Genomic DNA, 20,653 nt, shown 5'->3' with positions numbered 1-20,653 from the left:
TGCTAGATGTTCCGAACCTTGACAAGCCCCCAAGTACTCTCTAAAAACTTGGTATGCATTTTCTCCCCTCTTTTTGATGATTTTTACAAACTCCATGACTTTTTCTTTCTCTGTAACTTTGGTGTTGATTTTCTCGTCGTCTATGTCTTTAAGAATTTCTTTACTTTTGAGATGAATAATTGCAGGCGTGACATCAAGGTCCTCACTCAGATTCTCTAGCGTCCTATCTAAGGTCTTCCTTTTTTCTGTTGGCATAGCCATCATTGAATATTATATCACAAATACCCAAGTAAATCTTTAAAAAAAAAAGACAAAAACACAACACTGATTAAACATAGATCAGAAATGACAGAATGTTCATAACATAGCAATGCAAATACACAAGGTTGAACAGCTTAAAATGTATTGGATACATATCAATTCCAACTTCACAATATATCTATGACTAAGCCTAATAGCGTAACTTTATTAAATCTAGGTCTCTGACTAGGTTACTAATATTATTCTAAAACCTAGGCCCTGTTAGGATACGTCACCTCATGTAGTGTTCAAGCAGGAACTGGTACCAACTCCTCCATGATCAATTGATTAACCAGGCATTTGAGACAAGTCACGCAGATCATTGTCTCTATTACAAAAGGGTTGGAATTTCCATTAGTTATATTCTAGTTTGGGTTGATGACCTTGTCATTGCGTTGGCAATGGAAACCTTGTCAATATATTCAAGGGCTCCATGAAACGTAAGTTCAAGATGAAAGTTATAATGAACTTTTCATACTAATTAGTAATAGACTCTGCACAAGGTTGAGACCTCACTGAAACAAAGTAGGTACATTGTGATTGGATTTTAAAATTAGGATTGCAAACAGGAATTTGTGGGAAGCCTGATATTTCCAGCTACTCGTACCAGAATTGAGTTCTTATGTGTGGTCGGGGAATTGTCCCAACATTTAGCTGATTCCAGAGTAGAAGACCTTACAACTGTTAAGCATATTCTATGACACCTGAAGGGCACTGTTGGTTACATGTTGACCTATCGGAGGTGTGATACAGAGCCAATTACCTTAACCACTTATGGTGACTCTCATTGTACGAATTCAGACGACAGGAGAATATCACAATATATTGCTTCTTTTTGAGTAAGGATAATGGCCCAATATCCTGGAGAGCAAAGCGACAGCCCACGGTCTTCAACGTGTGACGCGGAGTAAATGGGTCAAGGAGACACTACCATGGAAGCACTCTACCTCTTACACTTGTTAAAGGGGGTACTTGGTGAAGAAATGCCATGCGCCTACATAAAGGGTAATAATCAAGGGGCAACTGCATTATGTAAGCAAGCAATATTTTGCCAGAGATCCATCATATTGACATCGAGTATCACTTTATAAGGAGTGTAATAAATGAAGGAAACATTTATCTCCAATATTGTCCACTAGAGGAGATGATCACTGATGTTCTAGTAGTTGTTAGTTAAAGAAGTCTACAATATGAGGTGAAGAGGGGTGTTAAGATAAGTTACCTCATGCTCTGTTCAATCTGTAATTAAGAGTATGCACCCACGACTAAGTGAGGTCATCATTGTTTACCAAAATCCTATGTACTGCATGTTTCAGTATGACCCAAGAAAAACACGCACGTGAATAAACTGTTGAGTTAGTAAAATCGTGTTTATTTTATTACTTTTGTTCAAACAAAATACAGTATAGCTACAAACCCTACAGGCCCTACAGTTAGCTCAGGTTCTAACTGACGTTCGATGAAGCTGATCGAAGGAATATTGACTTAACATATTTATTGTTTAAAGCAAGTTCCAAGTGAGGCCAATGCTTTGATTTGTTGCTGATATACGTCATATGGTATAGATTCTTGGAATAAAGTATAGTGGATACGCAATTTATATAGAGACCGTGTGTATACCCAGTATTGGTACACGGATTTTAAGAGTTGCGTCCGCGGGGCGCAACGTCTTATAAATATTTGCGTCCTATCAGAAAAACTTGCGTCCCACAGTCCTCCATGAAAACATGCATCCACTTTAACATACCTCTACAAGAACACACAGTAGTTATAGTGACCCCTGGCAAAACATTGGCTTGTACGCAATGAATGCCTATTGTGATAGGTCTATAATGTGCATGAAAAAAAAATCAAATGATGAAAGCTGTAAATAGTATACACCAACAAAATACTGTCAAATTCTGAAGCTGGAAATTTTGCCATAGATTAGTTACTTTATATGCTGGTCAAGGCCTTATGCAGTGCGCACTTCTGTACGGGCTATAAAACTCCTTTACATAGCGTCTAAGAAAATGTTTTGGGCTATGAATACGCTGTGAACAAAACCAATGTTAAGTCAAAATTGTGCCTAGACAGAAAATACCGCACTTTTAACTGATTTAATTGAAGCCCATAAATGATGAAGAAAATATTACGTATAAATCTCAATGACATAAGAAAACGCCCCTAAAGGCCTAGTACTTGCTCATATTGTTTATGAGCCCCTTTCAAAAGTCGCAAGTTATACTGTATATGTGTCAACAACACCTAACGTTATATTTATGTGCACACATATGATAGCCTAAAGCACAAACTTGGCTATCTCTACACAGGGGGCAGTAACGTTACAAGTAGTTACTTTAAACAACAAACTTTGTTTTACTTTAGCACTATAGATGCCAGAATGTTTGCAGAAAATGGTAAGGGACTATAAGCCAAATAAAATCACAGGAAATTTGAAAACGCATCATTGACCACTTTCAGCACGAAAATCTTTGTAAAGGGAGTGTTGTTTACTCTATACTTTGAGGTTGATTGGTTCTTTTGAGAAGTTGTGGTTTGCAGTTTTTAGTGTCTTTGCAATTATGTAGAGACCGTGTGTATACTACCTTTATTGGCCGAATTGGCATAAGTGTGAATTATTGAAGAAAGCAATGTAAAATATGTACTGTTCACTACTAAAAGTCAGATAAAGGATTTAAGACTATAAAAACAGTTAATGTGATTTCCACAACTACAAAACTGGTTGAGAAGTAGATGAGTATACGTGCCCAGTATAAGATAATTTAACATTAGCTCCTCTCTGAAAGAGGCAACAGAAGGGTATTTAAACACTGATATTTTATAATAAGAAAAAATAATTTAGTTTAGCTTAGTGACACGTTGCATATTTACCTTAATTCCCTCTGCATCGGTTGCATCCTCTTGCTCTCAGGGCAATAATGCAGGAAAATATTTGCTACGTAAAGGTCATTTTAAATAATACATTTATTTAGGTCATGTATGTGATCAATCAGTTCAGGTCATGTTTTCTAACAGAAGGGTTCCCTGGACATTCGGCAGGGTGTGAAATACCCAGATGCCAAAGCAATTTCTCAATCATTCCTGTTCTGACTTGTAGTTTGTAATATAATCAAGTGAGTGAAAGTCCAAAAGGATTTCGAATCGTGTCCACTTACAGTAGAAGAGCTTTGCAGGCGATCAAAACTTTGACTGACATTTGGCATTCAAAATACCTGTAAAGCGTGTTCTGTGTGAACACCGCATAGGTGGTAAAGACATAGTTGCAGTGGCATACATGCAATCTTTCTATGTGTAAACCTACAATTTAGCACCCTCTTTCATAAATTACAAGTGCCTAAAATCTATAAGTAAAAACAGTCACATACCCCTCGCCACCACCCACCTGTATAACTATGTTCTGCTGTTTCTGACTGCATTAACCTAATACTGCAGCAAAAAAGGATTCTACAACCCCCTTCTATCTGTTAGATTCATTCTTGCGTCTGATTGGCTAATATGATTGCATCGGAACATTTCTGACAATCGGCTTTGATTGTAGTGCGACTGCGTTCTATAATACTGGTATTACTACCAGCATGGACTAACTCCGTGTCCGAGCAAAATGCACCACAACTTATTAGAGACCGAAATAACTTCAACGCGTTGAAGTAACAAAGAACCTCCATTGAAAATCAATAACTAATTTTCAACTCCACCTCACAATAAAATGAGAAAATACTGTTGTTCTAGTTTCAATAATAGAGTTTACTTTATTAGCGTGTGCAACTTCCTAGATGAATCATATTTTGGATGGCACAGAGACAGTCTGTTGTTGCTGAGCAACATGGTTCAGTTTTACTTTCGGCAAAAAAAGCACATAATACATACAATATACTGAAAATCAATTGCCCTTTCAAGTGATCTTCTATGGACACATGGATATTCCATGCTTTGAACTAGAGTTTTCAACTAGAATCCCTCGCTCAAACTACTTTTTCTTCATATAGAAAGAGTTAGTGGTCTTTGAGCTTGTTTGTAAATCAGTCATATCAGAGATGGTCTACTGAGTCCATATTTTGAGGGGCAAAGTGCTTGGTATAGCCTCATACAACAAATAATGAAAGGAGCTCTTATCAAACTCAACTAGGCCAACTGTACAAGAACACAAACGTGTTCTTTTACAAGTAAATCTGGTATCCTCACGAATAATCACATGCCCACAACATTTTAGCAAAACCTTTGAAGCCTAGCCTGTTGGTCTTCCAGTTGTAGGCATAATATTAATATCATGTTGATCGCCTCAACCATGTAAAAAGAGTCAATTCTGTTTTCATGTGACAACAATGTTTAACCGATATGGCCTTAACGTTGCCATAGTAACTTATTTGCGAACAATTTAACAAAATAAACTGTAACGTTACTTCTTAAACTATCGTTACATTGTCACTATTATTGTTGTAAGGTGTAAACACGACGAATGCTGAATTTGTTACTTGACAGTCATACAGAGTTCAAGGTATGTTTATAAACATACATTATGTACGTATTTATTCGTTATTGCTAGACAAAAGTCGCCATTTTGTTGTTCACCGTGACTAAATCACAGGAATTTGGACTAGATACATTCAAACATAATGAAGGTAAGAGAAACCGTCAGGAATCCTGCTCTTTTATTGGTTGTCAAACAGCCTTTAAAAATAATTGCTACAAATCTCGGTTTCCACCCAAGTTTTTTTAGGTATTGTTAAAAACAAGCTTTTGTTTAATTTATCGTGCTGTAAATAAGGAATAAATTACTGCATGCTGTTTCTTATTGGCTCAAAATAAAACTAACTAAAAATAGGCGACTCTGCGCATATCAATGTCCCAGAATTTAGGGTCTTGACTATTCATTCACCTATAATAGGCAGCCAAAAACAATTTATTCATGAAATGTTTGCCGTACCTGCCTCTACCCAACTGAACAAATCACGTACAAGAGCTCAGGGTGGAAGAAGAGTTTGCCGGTGTGTAAACTCAAGATACTGCCAATAGCCTGAACTCAATGTCATAAATTGAGACATTAATTCATAATAAAGACCAATGGAGGCAGCAGAACTCTTGAATGTTTATACTTTTTTCTTCAGCAGCAGGTGATTTGTTTAACAATCTTTCTCCAAAAACTCAGCGGTACACCATGTTAATGGTCTCCGATTGTTTTAATGTGTGTTATGCTGTGTTTCACGTTGCATGTCAGTGTTGTACGTGTCGTCGTGCGTGGGTATCATTATTGCATGTGAGTTGCATCCGCAGTGTTTCTTGGTTGAATTACCCTTGATCATATTTGCTTCTGGCTTATTCTAATTAATTTGTCACGACGATGGACATGCATATCTTTTGTACCTTAAAGCCAAGCATTTCATGTGAGTTGTTTTCCCTTAATTGTCACAAATTACATCAGTGTAAATTATTAAGGAAGAATATTGTCTATGGAAAGTATAGTTTTATTTTGATGTCATATAATATAATGATTGTTGTTAATGTTGGTTTAGTCTCAGGCTTGTTCAGATGGTCCAGAATGACTGTCTAGAACTGATATTGAATAAACTTTGTTCAATGATTTAAGATTTGAACTACTTTGTGTGAATTTTTGGCCCTGTGACTGCTTAAAATAAATCGCTGTGAGTAAATGTGCGTGTAAGTAAATATAAGAATTTTTGGGGCAAATATATCTCCCAGATCGCCGGAAATAACACTTTCCAGACCTAATAATGCCCCAAAACCTCCTAAAATTTGAGATCTCATAACTTAGAAATTTAAGTTGAGGTTAACACATGGGCGTCTGCAAAAAAAAAAAAGCAGGGGACAAATAATCCAAGTAGACTTTGGTATACGATGGGTCTGGGTCCTCTCCCAAAACACAATTATAGACTTCCGCAAATGCGATTTCCTTCCAAAATTTAACAACTGTGGATAAATGAGAACTGCTGCATGTCATTTTCACAATGCTGGATCAAACTGCGCCAAAAATCATAAAGGGAAATTTGCAATGCAGCGTTTGCACAAGACAAATTGTTGGGAACACGATATATCATGTCCCCACCGCTGAAAAAGTTGGTGAGGACGCGTCCCGCTGTCCCTACCAGGATCTGCGCCCAATGTGCGTCTAGCTAATTCATTTCGAAAATAAGTAAAAACTACTAACTAATTTTGGCCGAAAATGCCTCCCAGATCGCTGGAAATGGCACTTCCCAGGCCTTGTAAGTTGCATCTTAGCATTTTCTATTTGAAATTACTAGCGATATCGTAAAAAATATGCTCTTATAGCCACAAAAAAACTATGCTACCAAATATTGGGTGGGGGATATTAGATACTATACCCCCCACCTAAAATATTGGGGGGGGGGGACATGTCCCCCCTTCCCCCCATGATCGCCGCCCATGTATATATATTTAAATATATATATATATGTATATGTGTATATGTATATGTATATATAGGAATAACGGAAAAACTGTTAAACAACTATGCTGCATTTAGAGAAATATATGTTTATGTATATATATATATATATATATATATATATATATATATATATATATATATATATATATATATATATATATATATATATATATATATATATATATATATATATATATATATATATATATATATATATATGTATATATATATATATATATATGTATATAAATATATATATATATATATATATATATATATATATATATATATATATAAATGAAAATCGTAATGAGTTGGAAAATCAAGAACAGTGAAAAAACTTATATTTAAATATTTATATTTAAATATTTATATATTTTTATATATATATATATATATATATATATATATATATATATATATATATATATTTATATATATATATATATATGTTTATGTATATATGTTTATGTATATATATATATATATATATATATATATATATATATATATATATATATGTATATATATATATATATATATATGTATATATATATATATATATATATATATATATATATATATATATATATATATATATATATATATATATATATATATATATAAATATTTATGCCGATTAATTTTTCACAGTCATTACAAGCACGGTTACACCCAAACTAAAGCTTATATATATATATATATATATATATATATATATATATATATATATATATATATATATATATATATATATATATATATATATATATATTTATATATATATATATATATATATATATATATATATATATATATATATATATATATATATATATTTATATATATATATATATATATATATATATATAAATGAAAATCGTAATGAGTTGGAAAATCAAGAACAGTGAAAAAACTTATATTTAAATATTTATATTTAAATATTTTTATATTTTTATATATATATATATATATATATATATATATATATATATATATATATATATATATATATTTATATATATATATATATATATATATAAAAATATATAAATATTTAAATATAAATATTTAAATATTTAAATATATAAATATTTATGCCGATTAATTTTTCACAGTCATTACAAGCACGGTTTACGAAAGAGGAACTAACTAGTAAGGTCGGTTACACCCAAACTAAAGCTTATATATATATATATATATATATATATATATATATATATATATATATATATATATATATATATATATATATATATATATATATATATATATATATATATATATATATATATATATATATATATATATATATATATATATATATATATATATATAAGCTTTAGTTTGGGTGTAACCGACCTTACTAGTTAGTTCCTCTTTCGTAAACCGTGCTTGTAATGACTGTGAAAAATTAATCGGCATAAATATTTATATATTTATATATTTAAATATTTATATTTAAATATTTATTTATATATATATATATATATATATATATATATATATATATATATATAAATATATATATATATATATATATATAAATATTTATGCCGATTAATTTTTCACAGAAAAATTAATCGGCATAAATATTTATATATTTAAATATTTATTTATATATATATATATATATATATATATATATATATAAATATATATATATATATATATATATATTTATATATATATATATATATATATATATATATAAATATTTATGCCGATTAATTTTTCACAGTCATTACAAGCACGTTTACGAAAGAGGAACTAACTAGTAAGGTCGGTTACACCCAAACTAAAGCTTTGGTTCGTTGAGCATTTTGAATGAGTGAGCGTTATTGCCTAATATAGCCAATGTGAATCATTTCGAGGTGAAAGATCCCATTGCAATGCCAAGTTTTTATAATTCAGTGAGTATTCTACACTGTATAGGACACATAAATAATAAAAGCCCACGCGCAAAGCAGATGATATGCAGGGAAGAAGTAGCAGTAACTGATCCTAAAGTGCCGCATTTGACTTACAGCAGTCAACAAATAACACTGTAGTTAAGTGTCGATCAAATTAAAATGTTGATATATGTTGTATTTGTGAATGGTTATTGGTAATTGTATGGTGATAGTGTAAAAGGAGAAGAAAATGATTTTCGTCATTTGTCTCTGTGTATTTATTCTGTCGTTTAATTTAAATTATGGTTTATCATGACAAATAATAAAGTGTAAATGATAGCAGTATAAAACATTTCATTTGTCTCCATGTGCGTCAAAGTGATATAGTAACATATGAACGATATGAAACGACACACCACTTGAGTTCAGATAAAAATTTCATTTTATTCTTAGTCCATGCTATATGCCACAACTTATGGTCACTACAATATATCATGACAAACCTGGTCAGGGAATTCTAGATTTAACTTCATATTGGACTTGTTCGGTAATTTCTGATAACCGGAGCGTGGAGAAATTTTTTTGAGTAAAGATACACCCTAGATCACCGGAAATTACCCTTTCCTGGCCTTGCTTATTTGCAGATAAATGAATAATAGATAGGTTTCATCGCCAAAAAATGTGACAAATGTCTATAAGTAGATGAAAGCGCAATAAAAAAAGTAAATAATCGCGAATAAGTAAAAAGTGGTAAAAAGCTCAAAAAGGCGCCAGCAGTCCATTTGAGTCCGTCAGGGGGGGGGGGCATCCGCCCCCCTGACTGTATGGACGCTCCTCCACTGGCTGTATATTTTGGGGGAAAACAAATTATTTTCAAAATGCTCAGGAATTGCAGATGGTCGAGGCAAAAACGTGGAAAATATAGTCGTACTGTAATTGTAAAATGCATGATTTTGATCAGGATAAGTTGAGTTGTCACATATAATGTTATGTGTAGTCGGCCATGTATTTTATGTCTAATCAAGATTTCTGCTTGCATTTAGGGTTCCTTCCCTTTATGGGTTGCCCAGTGAAAAGATACTGAACATGACTTAAATTATATGGCACCTTAAGCAAATTAAAGTTATCTAGGTATCCCAACCAATTCAGAGATGGGAAGCTTCATTGTAAGGCATAGTATTGTAGATACTGCTTTGAAATAAAGTCAGTCACATTTTTGTGGTCTTTCAGGAAGTAAGAGCAATAGTAAAATAGATCAAACATGAAAACAGTGATCCAGGAGAGGATTTGAACTTTTAACCTTTAAGTAGTCAGGTGTTGTTAAGAGCGTTTGTTCCAAAGTAATATTTCCTGTTTGGCAAGAGTGAGAGAGAATGTAACGTGAAAACAGTGACACCCTGTAGAGGAAGCAAGGAAGATAAGGTATCTCTTATTTGTCAGGAAGTCAGCCTGTCGGACACATGTGACATGTGTGTACATTGCACACTGTGTAAATCAGCTGCTTATTCGTCCCATTGTCCTGCCAATGTGATCAGTTTGTGTTTTGTTCAACAATTAAGTTACAAAATCAGACTTTTGTTTCTGTACCTTTGTCCACATAAAGTTACATGTTGGGTAGGAGATGTGGTGCTAAAACATATCGAAATAATTACTGTATGTGTTTGTCCGAATTAAAAAAAAAGTAAAAAATTGACTGTAAACACAAAATAATACTGTGATGTGTTATAAACTGATGGTCGTCCTTTAAAGGGTCTTGCCCGGTAGCTTTTACCAGGTAAGGATAATTTTACGAGGGAATTGTATATACATTTCCAAATTTTCCAGTGCACTGCAGTTTTTCAAAAGTTTTATTGACTGTACTCAACCAGGCAACCTTTGAGATTGTAATGATGCAAGGAGAACATGTGATTGACATCAGTCCGTCTATTCTTACTCTTTTTTTGTCAGACACAAATTTACTTGGCTTTACCTTTATGAATGCCCTTTGACATTCTGTTTCCATATCTTTGTTACCAGATTGGACTGCTTCATAAAGACTGCAAGGTCTGAAGGTTTCTTTGGTTTATATAAAGGTTTGTGCGAGGTTTAATATTTCTAGTTTCCAGCTAAAAGTACTGTACTCATTTCTGATGTATCTATCAATTGTTTCATCACTGGGGCGATTTGGTTTCGAATATGACCATGTGACTCTGGAAAAAGTTCCAGGAAACTTCAATATAGGCAAAATACATGCAAACAGCATGCTTTGAAAGAATGGGGACAGAAGTGTTCAAGTTTAGTCAATTTCATGTGTTTATTTTTTGGTTGTTACTCTACAAGCATGTAGAATTTGTAATTTTCAAGATACAAGTTATTTATTTATTATAATTATTTTTGTTATTTTTTCATGTTTCCTGGTAGGTTATGGAGTTAACGTTACACTAATCACTCCTGAGAAAGCTCTCAAACTAGTCGGAAACGACTTTTTCCGATACATGCTTCGTACCGATGGGTGAGTAAAATACCTTACATGGCTCTGTCTTGACGTTCCCCTCCCTCCCCTCCTCCACCTCCCCCTCTCCTTCCTCCTGTCTTTCCAAAATTTGCTACAAGTATCAGTGGTTGCATAGAGATCAAATTTTATCTGAATTATTCCAAAATATTTCTAAGGCCTACTTACACAACTCACCTAAGCTTTAAGCCCATGTGATAGATAGTCTAGATGTATATTCATTTATAAGGTATAAAGATGTCTAGGAATAAAATTTGAAGGATGTTAAAAATTTTGCAACCTAAATTAGATGACAACCTTACCTTAATTGTCTCTTTCACATAATAGTTTGCTTCAATCATTTATAGTTTTCTTCATTTTTTCTGCAGTAAACTACCTTTCTATCGAGAGCTACTTGCGGGTGCAGGAGCTGGACTTTGTCAAGTTATTGCCACTACTCCTATGGAATTACTCAAAATTCAACTACAGGATGCTGGTAGGAAAGGTACTCAAAGATTCTCACGTTTATCAATCCTTGATTATGGTACATAATACATATAGGGTATGATTTGATTGTATGCTATACATCACATCACATATGCTGTGCTTCAATGAATTATCAATATTAATAAAATTGTTATTAATCTTACATGTATTTTAAGTGGTCGGTTTCTTTAACAGATTTTTCTTAGTTTTGACATTTCAAGTTTCTGCTGGTGAGCTGTCCCCAAACTGGCAATTGCTGACCTCAGTCATCATCAGGCTTCACAATTATAGTCTTAGGCTGATATCATATTGGCAGATTTATGATTTTATGAAAGAGAGGTTTGGCCCTGGGTGTGATTCAATCCAACTCCCCTTCAAGGTATCTGGGGAGATTTTTCCACCCCTCCCTCCCCCTTCAAAAACTATCAAATGAAGTTTATACCTCTGTAGGAGATTCTGAGGCACATTTTGGAAACATGTTTTTTATACAGATGTCTCTAGGTCCAAATGGAAGGTTCTTTTCAATAATTATCTTTGAATATTTGTGTCAGGTTGAAAGGGGGGAATTCCCTTCCCTGAAAACCACCTACTCAGTCGATATCATCAAATTATGCCCAAAGTAGATCATTTTTACAATCATTCATGTTGCAATATGTTTGCTCCAAGATATTCTTGTAAATACAATCTGTTTCATGCTATGTTTTTTTTTCAGTTCACAAGAAAACACAGCTCACAGCAGGAGGTGTGGAAGCGGCCGTGAGTGGAGTCGTCAAAGGGGCCGCTTCTGGCTCGTTAACAGCGATGGACTTAACAAGGGACCTGATCAGGACCAGAGGCTTTTTCGGATTGTATAAAGGTTTAGGAGCAACCTTAGCGAGAGATATCCCATTCTCAGTCATCTAGTTTCCTTTGTTTGCACATATAAATGCACTTGTAAGTTTATACATTTTGCTTTATTGCCAGCAGGGGGGGGGGCAGGGTGGAGTGGGCAGGGAGAGGGGTCAGAAGGGGTGGTACGTGTTATCTACAATTTATTTTAGCTAGAGATATCCCATTCTCAGTCATCTATTTTCCTTTGTTTGCACATATAAATGCACTTGTTTGTTTATACAGTTTGCTTTATTGCAAGGGGGGGTGGGGTGGGCAGGGAGAGCGGTCAGAAGGGGTGGTGTTGTCTACAATTTATTTTAGCGAGAGATATCCCATTCTCAGTCATCTATTTTCCTTTGTCTTTGCACATATAAATGCACTTGTTTGTAAATACATTTTGCTATATTGCCAGCGGGGAGGGGGGGGGGGTAGGCAGGGGAGAGGGGTTGGAAGGGGTGGTGTTGTCTACAATTTATTTTAGCTAGAGATATTCCATTCTCAGTCATCTATTTTTTCCTTTGTTTGCACGTATACAGTAAATGCACTTGTAAGTTTTACATTTTGTTTTTGTTTACATTTGTTTTATTGCCAGCAGGAGTGGGGTGGGGGCAGGGGCAGGGGCGAGGTTGGGAAGGGGTGGCATTGTCCACAATTTGTTTTAGCTTGGATCTAATAAGTCTTTTCTTTTTTTGTGTTTTACAAAACTCCAGTAAAACTAATTTTAGCAGTTTTGCCTGTGTCACTCATTTCAAAATATTCTGTTGGGTGTTTCTGAAGATAATTTGCTGTTTTTTGTTGTTGTCTCCCTGTAGGGCTATGCAGAAGGAACAGAGAAGGCTACTTTCCAACATTCGTTTGTAGCTGGTTGTATAGCAGCCTGTGTTGCTTCTGTAGCTGTAAATCCTGTTGATGGTGAGTCCAATATTAAATATTAATGGTTATAATATTTGAAAACATTTAGGAAAAATGATCAATTGAAGGATACTCAAGCTTATAATGTTTATAAATAATGATTTGAGTCTAGAAATACTTTCCTGTAATCACTTAAGTTTATCACTATGGAATTAACCTCCAATGCATTAGAAGGACTTTACTGTAAAATATCTGAAACTGAACTGGCCAAATGGATGTTCAAGTGGCCGGTATTTTGGCATTGAAAATCTACACATTCGTGGAAAGCTATTTCATTCATTATTTGGTTAATATCACAACATAAGTATGATATATGACATAGAAGGAGATAAGAAACAAAACATGTGAAAGGAAGTGTACTAAAAAACCCTATAGGGCTTGTCGGGTAGTGACACTCCCTGAAAAAATACAGAACTTTACAATTAGAAAAGAGAACCAAAAGAACAAAACAAATTTTACCTTGCTTCATGGAATTTGAGGCAATTAAGCATTTGAAGTGTGGGTTGGCGGGGGGGGGGGGGGGGGCAGGGTCTATAATACTTTAAAGCCCTGAAATTTAAAAAAATATATATTTATAATTGCTTTAGTTAGCCTCCGTTTGTCCGATAATTGGAAAGTTTGGTGTTAAACCCATATATTAATTTAAATAAGAGAAATTAAGACAATATAATATCTTATGAAGTTCTAAACAAAGGGCTAACTTCTCCACAAAGTATCATTTTGAATTTAAAATGTTAGGACGTTAATTTCATGAAAAGCAGATGGAATAGTTGGTTTAGAGGGTGACTACACTTAATATAAAATTTGATGTTACCGATACAACAAGGGTGACAATGGCAATTCTTAATTTTTATAATTTCCAGCTTTGTAGTTACCACAGTCGGTTTCAAATTCTAAATTTGTGTAACTACCAGCTTGGTAGCTACCACAGTCGGTTTTAACTGCAAGAATGCAATATACTGACAGTTGTTACTTCTCAGTTTATTCATCTCCGGAGTAAACGTTTTCTCATGAAAGCTGTTTCTACTATCGGTGGGTTGATCTCTAAATAGATTTTTTCGATTCAAGTTGGGAATCCGCATTTAGTTTAATTGATAATTATTACCTCCTTCCAGTGGTGAAGACCAGAATACAGACCTTACAACAAGCCGAAGGAGACCAGACCTACACCGGCGTCAAGGATTGCTTCGTGAAGATCTGGAAACTGGAAGGCCCAATGGCATTTTTGAAAGGTGCCATGGTACGTGTGTTTGTCATCGCTCCCCTGTTCGGTATCGCTCAAGGAGTCTACTTCATCGGTGTTGGAGAATTTGTTATTGACAGGACAAGCAGGTTATTAAACTAAATCATATCGAATATCCTCTTCTGTGACCCTGGACAAGTCAAGCAAGCTACAAAATTCCCTCCAAGATAGTATCCTATTCAGGTGATTAAATATCGACGTAATATATATCGGTGGAGGTAGAAAGAGATGTATCTATGGAAGTTTGGAATGTTAGGTTCTTCTGTTGTCAACCATCCACCCTCTGCAGAAGTGTTCTCAGGTGATTTTATCAAGTTTCTCTCAACTGTTTGTTTCCATATTTGACATATTGCCCTCTTTGCTGTTGGACTCTATCATGCTTCTATATATGTTTATTTTTGTTTATTTTAGCATCAGGGCTCGAATTAAGGCCCATGGATATTCATTGATATTACAGGTCACCCCTGCAATTTTTTCAGCTCTCAAAACTTTGAAAGTCACTTATGCATCTTAATCTTTCCAACATGAGAGAAAACACAAATATAAAAATGTCAGCAAATGTTTATCATAAAACGATTTGTCAAACTCTTAAAAGTTCCAGTAGCTGCAAAACAGCTTTTTTTCTGTCAAAAATATTGACGAAGTTACTGGCAATCTTGAGCCCTAATTTAGTTTGATAATGAAGTTCAGTAAACGATATAATTATCAGGACACCCACTGCAACTTGATTTATAAAGGGGCCTGGCAGTTGTTCTTGTAAGTAAAAGGATTATAAATTGAGTGCAGTATGGCAAGTGGTAGGGACAACTGAAGTCAATTTACCGTTACTACCTTCGATTAATTAAAGCTCTTAATTCTCTGCAACTTCCATGAATATCAGTCCATCCTATGCTTATGTACCAAATTACTCACAGTTGATCTTATTCATATTTGAATTAAATGCCAAAAATTGTTTTAAGTTTGATTGTATTCTAATAATACATATGTTAAATGCGCAAATTGTGTTTGCAAGTGAGCCTTATAATGACCAAATTTAAGAAGTCACCAGTATCGGTTGAGCAAAGCTTAATTGTGATATGCAAATCTAAGAATTTGGGAAGTGAGACAGTGAAGTATTTTAGAGACTAGGATCCAAAACCTATACAGGAAAGAAGTCCAAATAGGACCGGTGACTGGCAAAGAGGGTGTTAAGGGTGTTAGGTAGGATGCCTGGCAAAGAGGGTGTTAAGGGTGTTAGGTAGGATGACTGGCAAAGAGGGGGTTAAGGGTGTTAGGTACTGTAGAATGACTGGCAAAGAGGTGGTTAAGGATGTTAGGTAGAATGACTGGCAAAGAGGGGGTTAAGGGTGTTAGGTAGGATGCCTGGCAAAGAGGGGGTTAAGGGTGTTAGGTAGGATGACTGGCAAAGAGGGGGTTAAGGGTGTTAGGTAGGATGCCTGGCAAAGAGGGGGTTAAGGGTGTTAGGTAGGATGACTGGCAAAGAGGGGGTTAAGGGTGTTAGGTAGGATGCCTGGCAAAGAGGGGGTTAAGGGTGTTAGGTAGGATGCCTGGCAAAGAGGGGGTTAAGGGTGTTAGGTAGGATGCCTGGCAAAGAGGGGGTTAAGGGTGTTAGGTAGGATGACTGGCAAAGAGGGGGCTAAGGGTGTTAGGTACTGTAGAATGACTGGCAAAGAGGGGGTTAAGGATGTTAGGTAGAATGACTGGCAAAGAGGGGGTTAAGGGTGTTAGGTAGGATGACTGGCAAATAGGGTGTTCAGGGTGTTAGGTAGGATGACTCGCAAAGAGGGGGTTAAGGGTGTTAGGTAGGATGACTGGCAAAGAGGGGGTTAAGGGTGTTAGGTAGGATGACTGGCAAAGAGGGTGTTCAGGGTGTTAGGTAGGATGACTGGCAAAGAGGGGGTTAAGGGTGTTAGGTAGGATGCCTGGCAAAGAGGGTGTTAAGGGTGTTAGGTAGAATGACTGGCAAAGATGGGGTTCAGGGTCTTAGGTAGGAGTTTTATGCAACAAAATGTTTGAGTAACATAAAACCAAAGGTAGGATGGAACACCTCTTGATACGGTCTGGCTCAAATGGACCTAATTATGCCAATAGTTGATAAGTTTTGAGCAGACAAGTGTCCAGTGTTGTATTATTTAGACCAGTAACATGAGACAATCTGGAGGCAATGTTTGTGTAATTTTAGCAAAGGTACACAAGTAGCTGATGTAAGGCTCAATGTGTAATAATAACCTTCATTACTTATTTGTTAGCTTTGATTGTTTTCTTTTAAATTAAAATAAAATGCAGTTGTAAAATGTTAAGTAAACTCTGTTTTATCTATAGAAGAAAAAAAATGTCCCACTCAAAAGTCAAAAACTGTGATATTTTAAAACCATTAGTGTAACATTTTAAGGAAATCTAATATGTTTTATGGAATGTGTAGATCTATTAAGTTATCAAATAGCTGTAGAATACACAGCATAAAAGTTTGTAATGAATTTCCTGGTGGATTATTGTGTAAATTATCATGTTTGTGAAATGCCTCTCATTTCGGAATGCATACATATATGAACATTATTAGATTTTTTAAGGTGTTTATCTTACAATATATGTGATTAATGTTTGCAAGACATTCATGAATGTAGGGACCGAGTGACCAAGAAACAAAAAGAAAGTGTCAGTTCTTGCCAAAAAAAAATCATGACTCTTTGTATGCATTCAAAAAGTTAGTGGGTTGGGTACTGGGTGAAGAAGTATGAGGGATATGTACTAGTGAAGTAATGGGTCTGTTGGTTCTGTAAGATATATATATATATATATATATATATACACACACACACACACACAGACATTCTGTGTCAAATAATGGATGGCTGTTGCTGGACTCTTTCCAAAAGTTAACACCCTAATTGCATGATAAGAGCACCATAAAATAAGCATATTTCAGTTGCATGCAATGCAAAACTGTGCATCTATTAATGTCATATAAACTAATTATATTTGCAATGTTCTCTGCTTCTGGTCGATTTTACTTAATTAAAAGACTACACTATAAAATGAATGTCAATCAATGCATACATTACAGTGTATTAGTGCTAGGCACTCTTAGACACTCTTTTACCAAACAGCTACCTTGGTTACCGTGGTTACCTTGGTTGTATTTTGGTAACTGCTGTGTATGACAATCAACAGGTTTAAAGATTATTGAGTTCTGTGTTCATTCTCCTATGTGTTTTCCTTCCATGGCATTCATTGGTATTCCTTGTGTCCATCTTGCTCAGAATGCGCTATTACTTAAGTAATTCTTACAGTTAGTTTAAAAGGATATTCTGGTGGCTGCAGTTGATGGTTTAGCAAAATTGCTGAAAAGTTCCTGCATATCTAGGCAAGAACCTCATAGGATGTTGTATGGCAAACATTTGAATTTTACAAATTTTGTGTTAATGCATCTGGCAACAGCAGAATGGATGATGTCATCTGGGCAATTCAGCTGAACATGTGTTTGTTTTTCTTTATAATTTGTATATAAACAGAAGATAAGATCATTTCTTCAAGAAAGATAGATTTTAATGAAATTCTATGGACTTTGACAGCTAAGGAAATATTCCAAATGTTTCAGGTTTTTAGGATAAATAAACAGAAGATTATAATAGCCTAAGTAAAGCTTTTGAGAACATTTGCCCAGATGACATCACAGACTCGCTACTGTGATCCTATTTCCTGGAGTAGTTGAAGGTTAGGCCAGTCAAAATAGGTGACATTAAATCCACCATATCTCAAAAAGTGGCAAGATGTCAAATAGGGGGTTTCAACTAGCACAAGCAGTGTGAACTATTTTTTTCTTCCATAAAAGTTTCATATTAATCCTTTTAAATGATAAAAATGAGCAAAGTTATTAGAATAGCTAGTACATTAATGTTTTATTGCATGTCTACTGTTTTATAATGGTAAATTTTTTTTGCATTCCATGTTCAATAAGGTCATTACCTGTTTGCTGTTATTGCTAACTGTAGCTTGAAGTTTATTGTTCGTTAGAATTTGGCATTACTTAAAATAGTGCTTAATGTATTAATTTTATTTTGCTGCACATTCTCAAAATTCCGTTTCCACTCTGGTTATTTTTAACCTTTTGAATTTGAGAAAATCACAAAGGAATTTATATCATAAGTGTTATTTTTGATCAGTTATAGATTTGAAGTGACTGTATTGTTTTAACTTGCTAGCACAGTACTACTGTAGCTGTAGCGTGGTGTTAATATGAATGTAGAAGTATGGAGTGAGGGACGGTGGGGGGGGGAGGGAGGGGCTAGGCTTTTGTTGCTCAGTTGAGAATATTGAAGGTCTTTGGAAAAATAAAAGTGTGTTTCAGTATGATACCACATACTGATACCACAAACCACAAACCTTACATGAGTTTAAAACATATTTAAAAAAAGTGCTTTCATTTTGTCAGATGTATTGATAACATTTGAATTATTTGTATGTTTATCGTTTGCATATGAATATGAACTCATTAGTTTTACATCTCATGGGCCATGTGTGTATCTTAATGCTAGAGATATATATGTAACTAATGCTCTGAGAAGCATGTAGAAACATTTCTGTCAAGAATCTCCATAAAATGTTATATGTTTGCTTATTCCGTCAGAACAAAATTCAAGCTCCATTTTCCCAAATATTGAATATACTTGCTTTGCTGTCAATGTTTTCTTAATTTAGAATTTCATCACAACGAAAGTTTTCACTACATTAATATTTTTTGTCTGTGTGCTCCCTCTTTTGTTGCCAGATACATTCACAAAATGCATTTAATTTTATAATTCATATATTCACTAACCATAACCTATGAGGCTGTGGGTTGATCTAAAGATGCTGGGGAAAAAAATATGAAATTTGATCATATGCGGCTACAAATTAATCATAAAAGGCACTGTACTTTTGTCATTAACGCTCTCTGCCATGAACAACCAAATTGATGTTGAAAACTGTAAATGCAATATTTCTCAATTTTCTGATAAACTACTTAAATTCGCATCATGCATACCTCTCCCTGTGTGCTTTGTTTCATCTTGGTATAAACCATCATACAGGATGTCTAACAGTTAATGTTTTTTTCAATATTGCGCAAGACACCTTCGCATGTCGGTGCTCATTTTTTTCCAAACAGTAAGCTTGATACTGTTAATATTGTGATGTGGCTATCAATTACTGGCTTGTATTTTCTTTAAATGTTTAAGACGAATGCAATAAATTTATTTTATTGATAGGTAAAAGGTTTCAACGGGAAGAAGTAAAGTTTTATTTGGCCCTGACCAGCCTTGATATTAACCTACTGCTTTAGCAGTATCCGATAAGTAACAATATAAATAGCTCTTACCTCACTCTTCACCATTTTATGTAATTATTGGACAAAAGACAGAATCTCAACACATTGTGGTTCATCTCGTGAGTAGTGGTCAAGTCAGAGACATGTAAATGGAGATGAGGTTCATTATAACTCAGGCTTTTGGGTTCTCCCCCATGTTAAGAAACAGTAAATTCATTTAAATATTGCATTTCATCCCTCCATGTTCGACTGTTAACACTGTTTTATTTGAGGGTAAAAGGTCAGTTTATTCAACTTTTAATATATACCATCTATTTTCGTCTGTAAGATGTAATCTGATGGAATAAATAAAACAGTTCAAGCTCATCAAATTTTGTTGCTTCTTCCCCGTTCTTTAATCCTCATCTTGAGTAAATGATTTTTGGAAATGTGTTTTAAAGAAAGTGGAAGTTTTGTGAAGTACTGTGGAAGATTGTACTTCGGAGCATGTAGTCGCATGGCATAGTAACTATATCAGACCCAAAGCGGCTGGTATAACCATTTCTGTTCACCGATATATTTTCAGAATATTTGTCTTTAATTCCACCTGAAGTATGAAAAGCTTGCTCTCGAAGATTAGGGAAAATTTTATATAATATTTTTTACATATCTTAATATGAATATTTCGTTTATTCAAATAACGGTAATGGTGTGACCAGCTTTAAAGTGGTTAAGTGGTGTTCATGGTTGTTGAATCATCTTTTCCTCT

At 34.3% G+C, this 20,653-nt stretch overlaps 1 protein-coding gene and 1 pseudogene across 1 annotated transcript in view; one reads left to right on the top strand and one right to left on the bottom strand.

Moving 5' to 3' along the window:
* LOC139980143 (uncharacterized) overlaps positions 1–20,653 on the bottom strand; it is a 101,827-nt gene that overhangs the window by 49,483 nt on the left and 31,691 nt on the right. The window lies entirely within an intron of this gene.
* On the top strand, positions 1,149–20,276 carry LOC139967238 (mitochondrial glutamate carrier 1-like; annotated as a pseudogene).

The sequence above is a fragment of the Apostichopus japonicus genome, chromosome 1, assembly GCF_037975245.1.
Source record: "Apostichopus japonicus isolate 1M-3 chromosome 1, ASM3797524v1, whole genome shotgun sequence".
Lineage (NCBI taxonomy): Eukaryota > Metazoa > Echinodermata > Holothuroidea > Aspidochirotida > Stichopodidae > Apostichopus > Apostichopus japonicus.
Note: the sequence above shows the minus strand (reverse complement) of the source record. Positions and strands in the feature narration are given on the sequence as shown.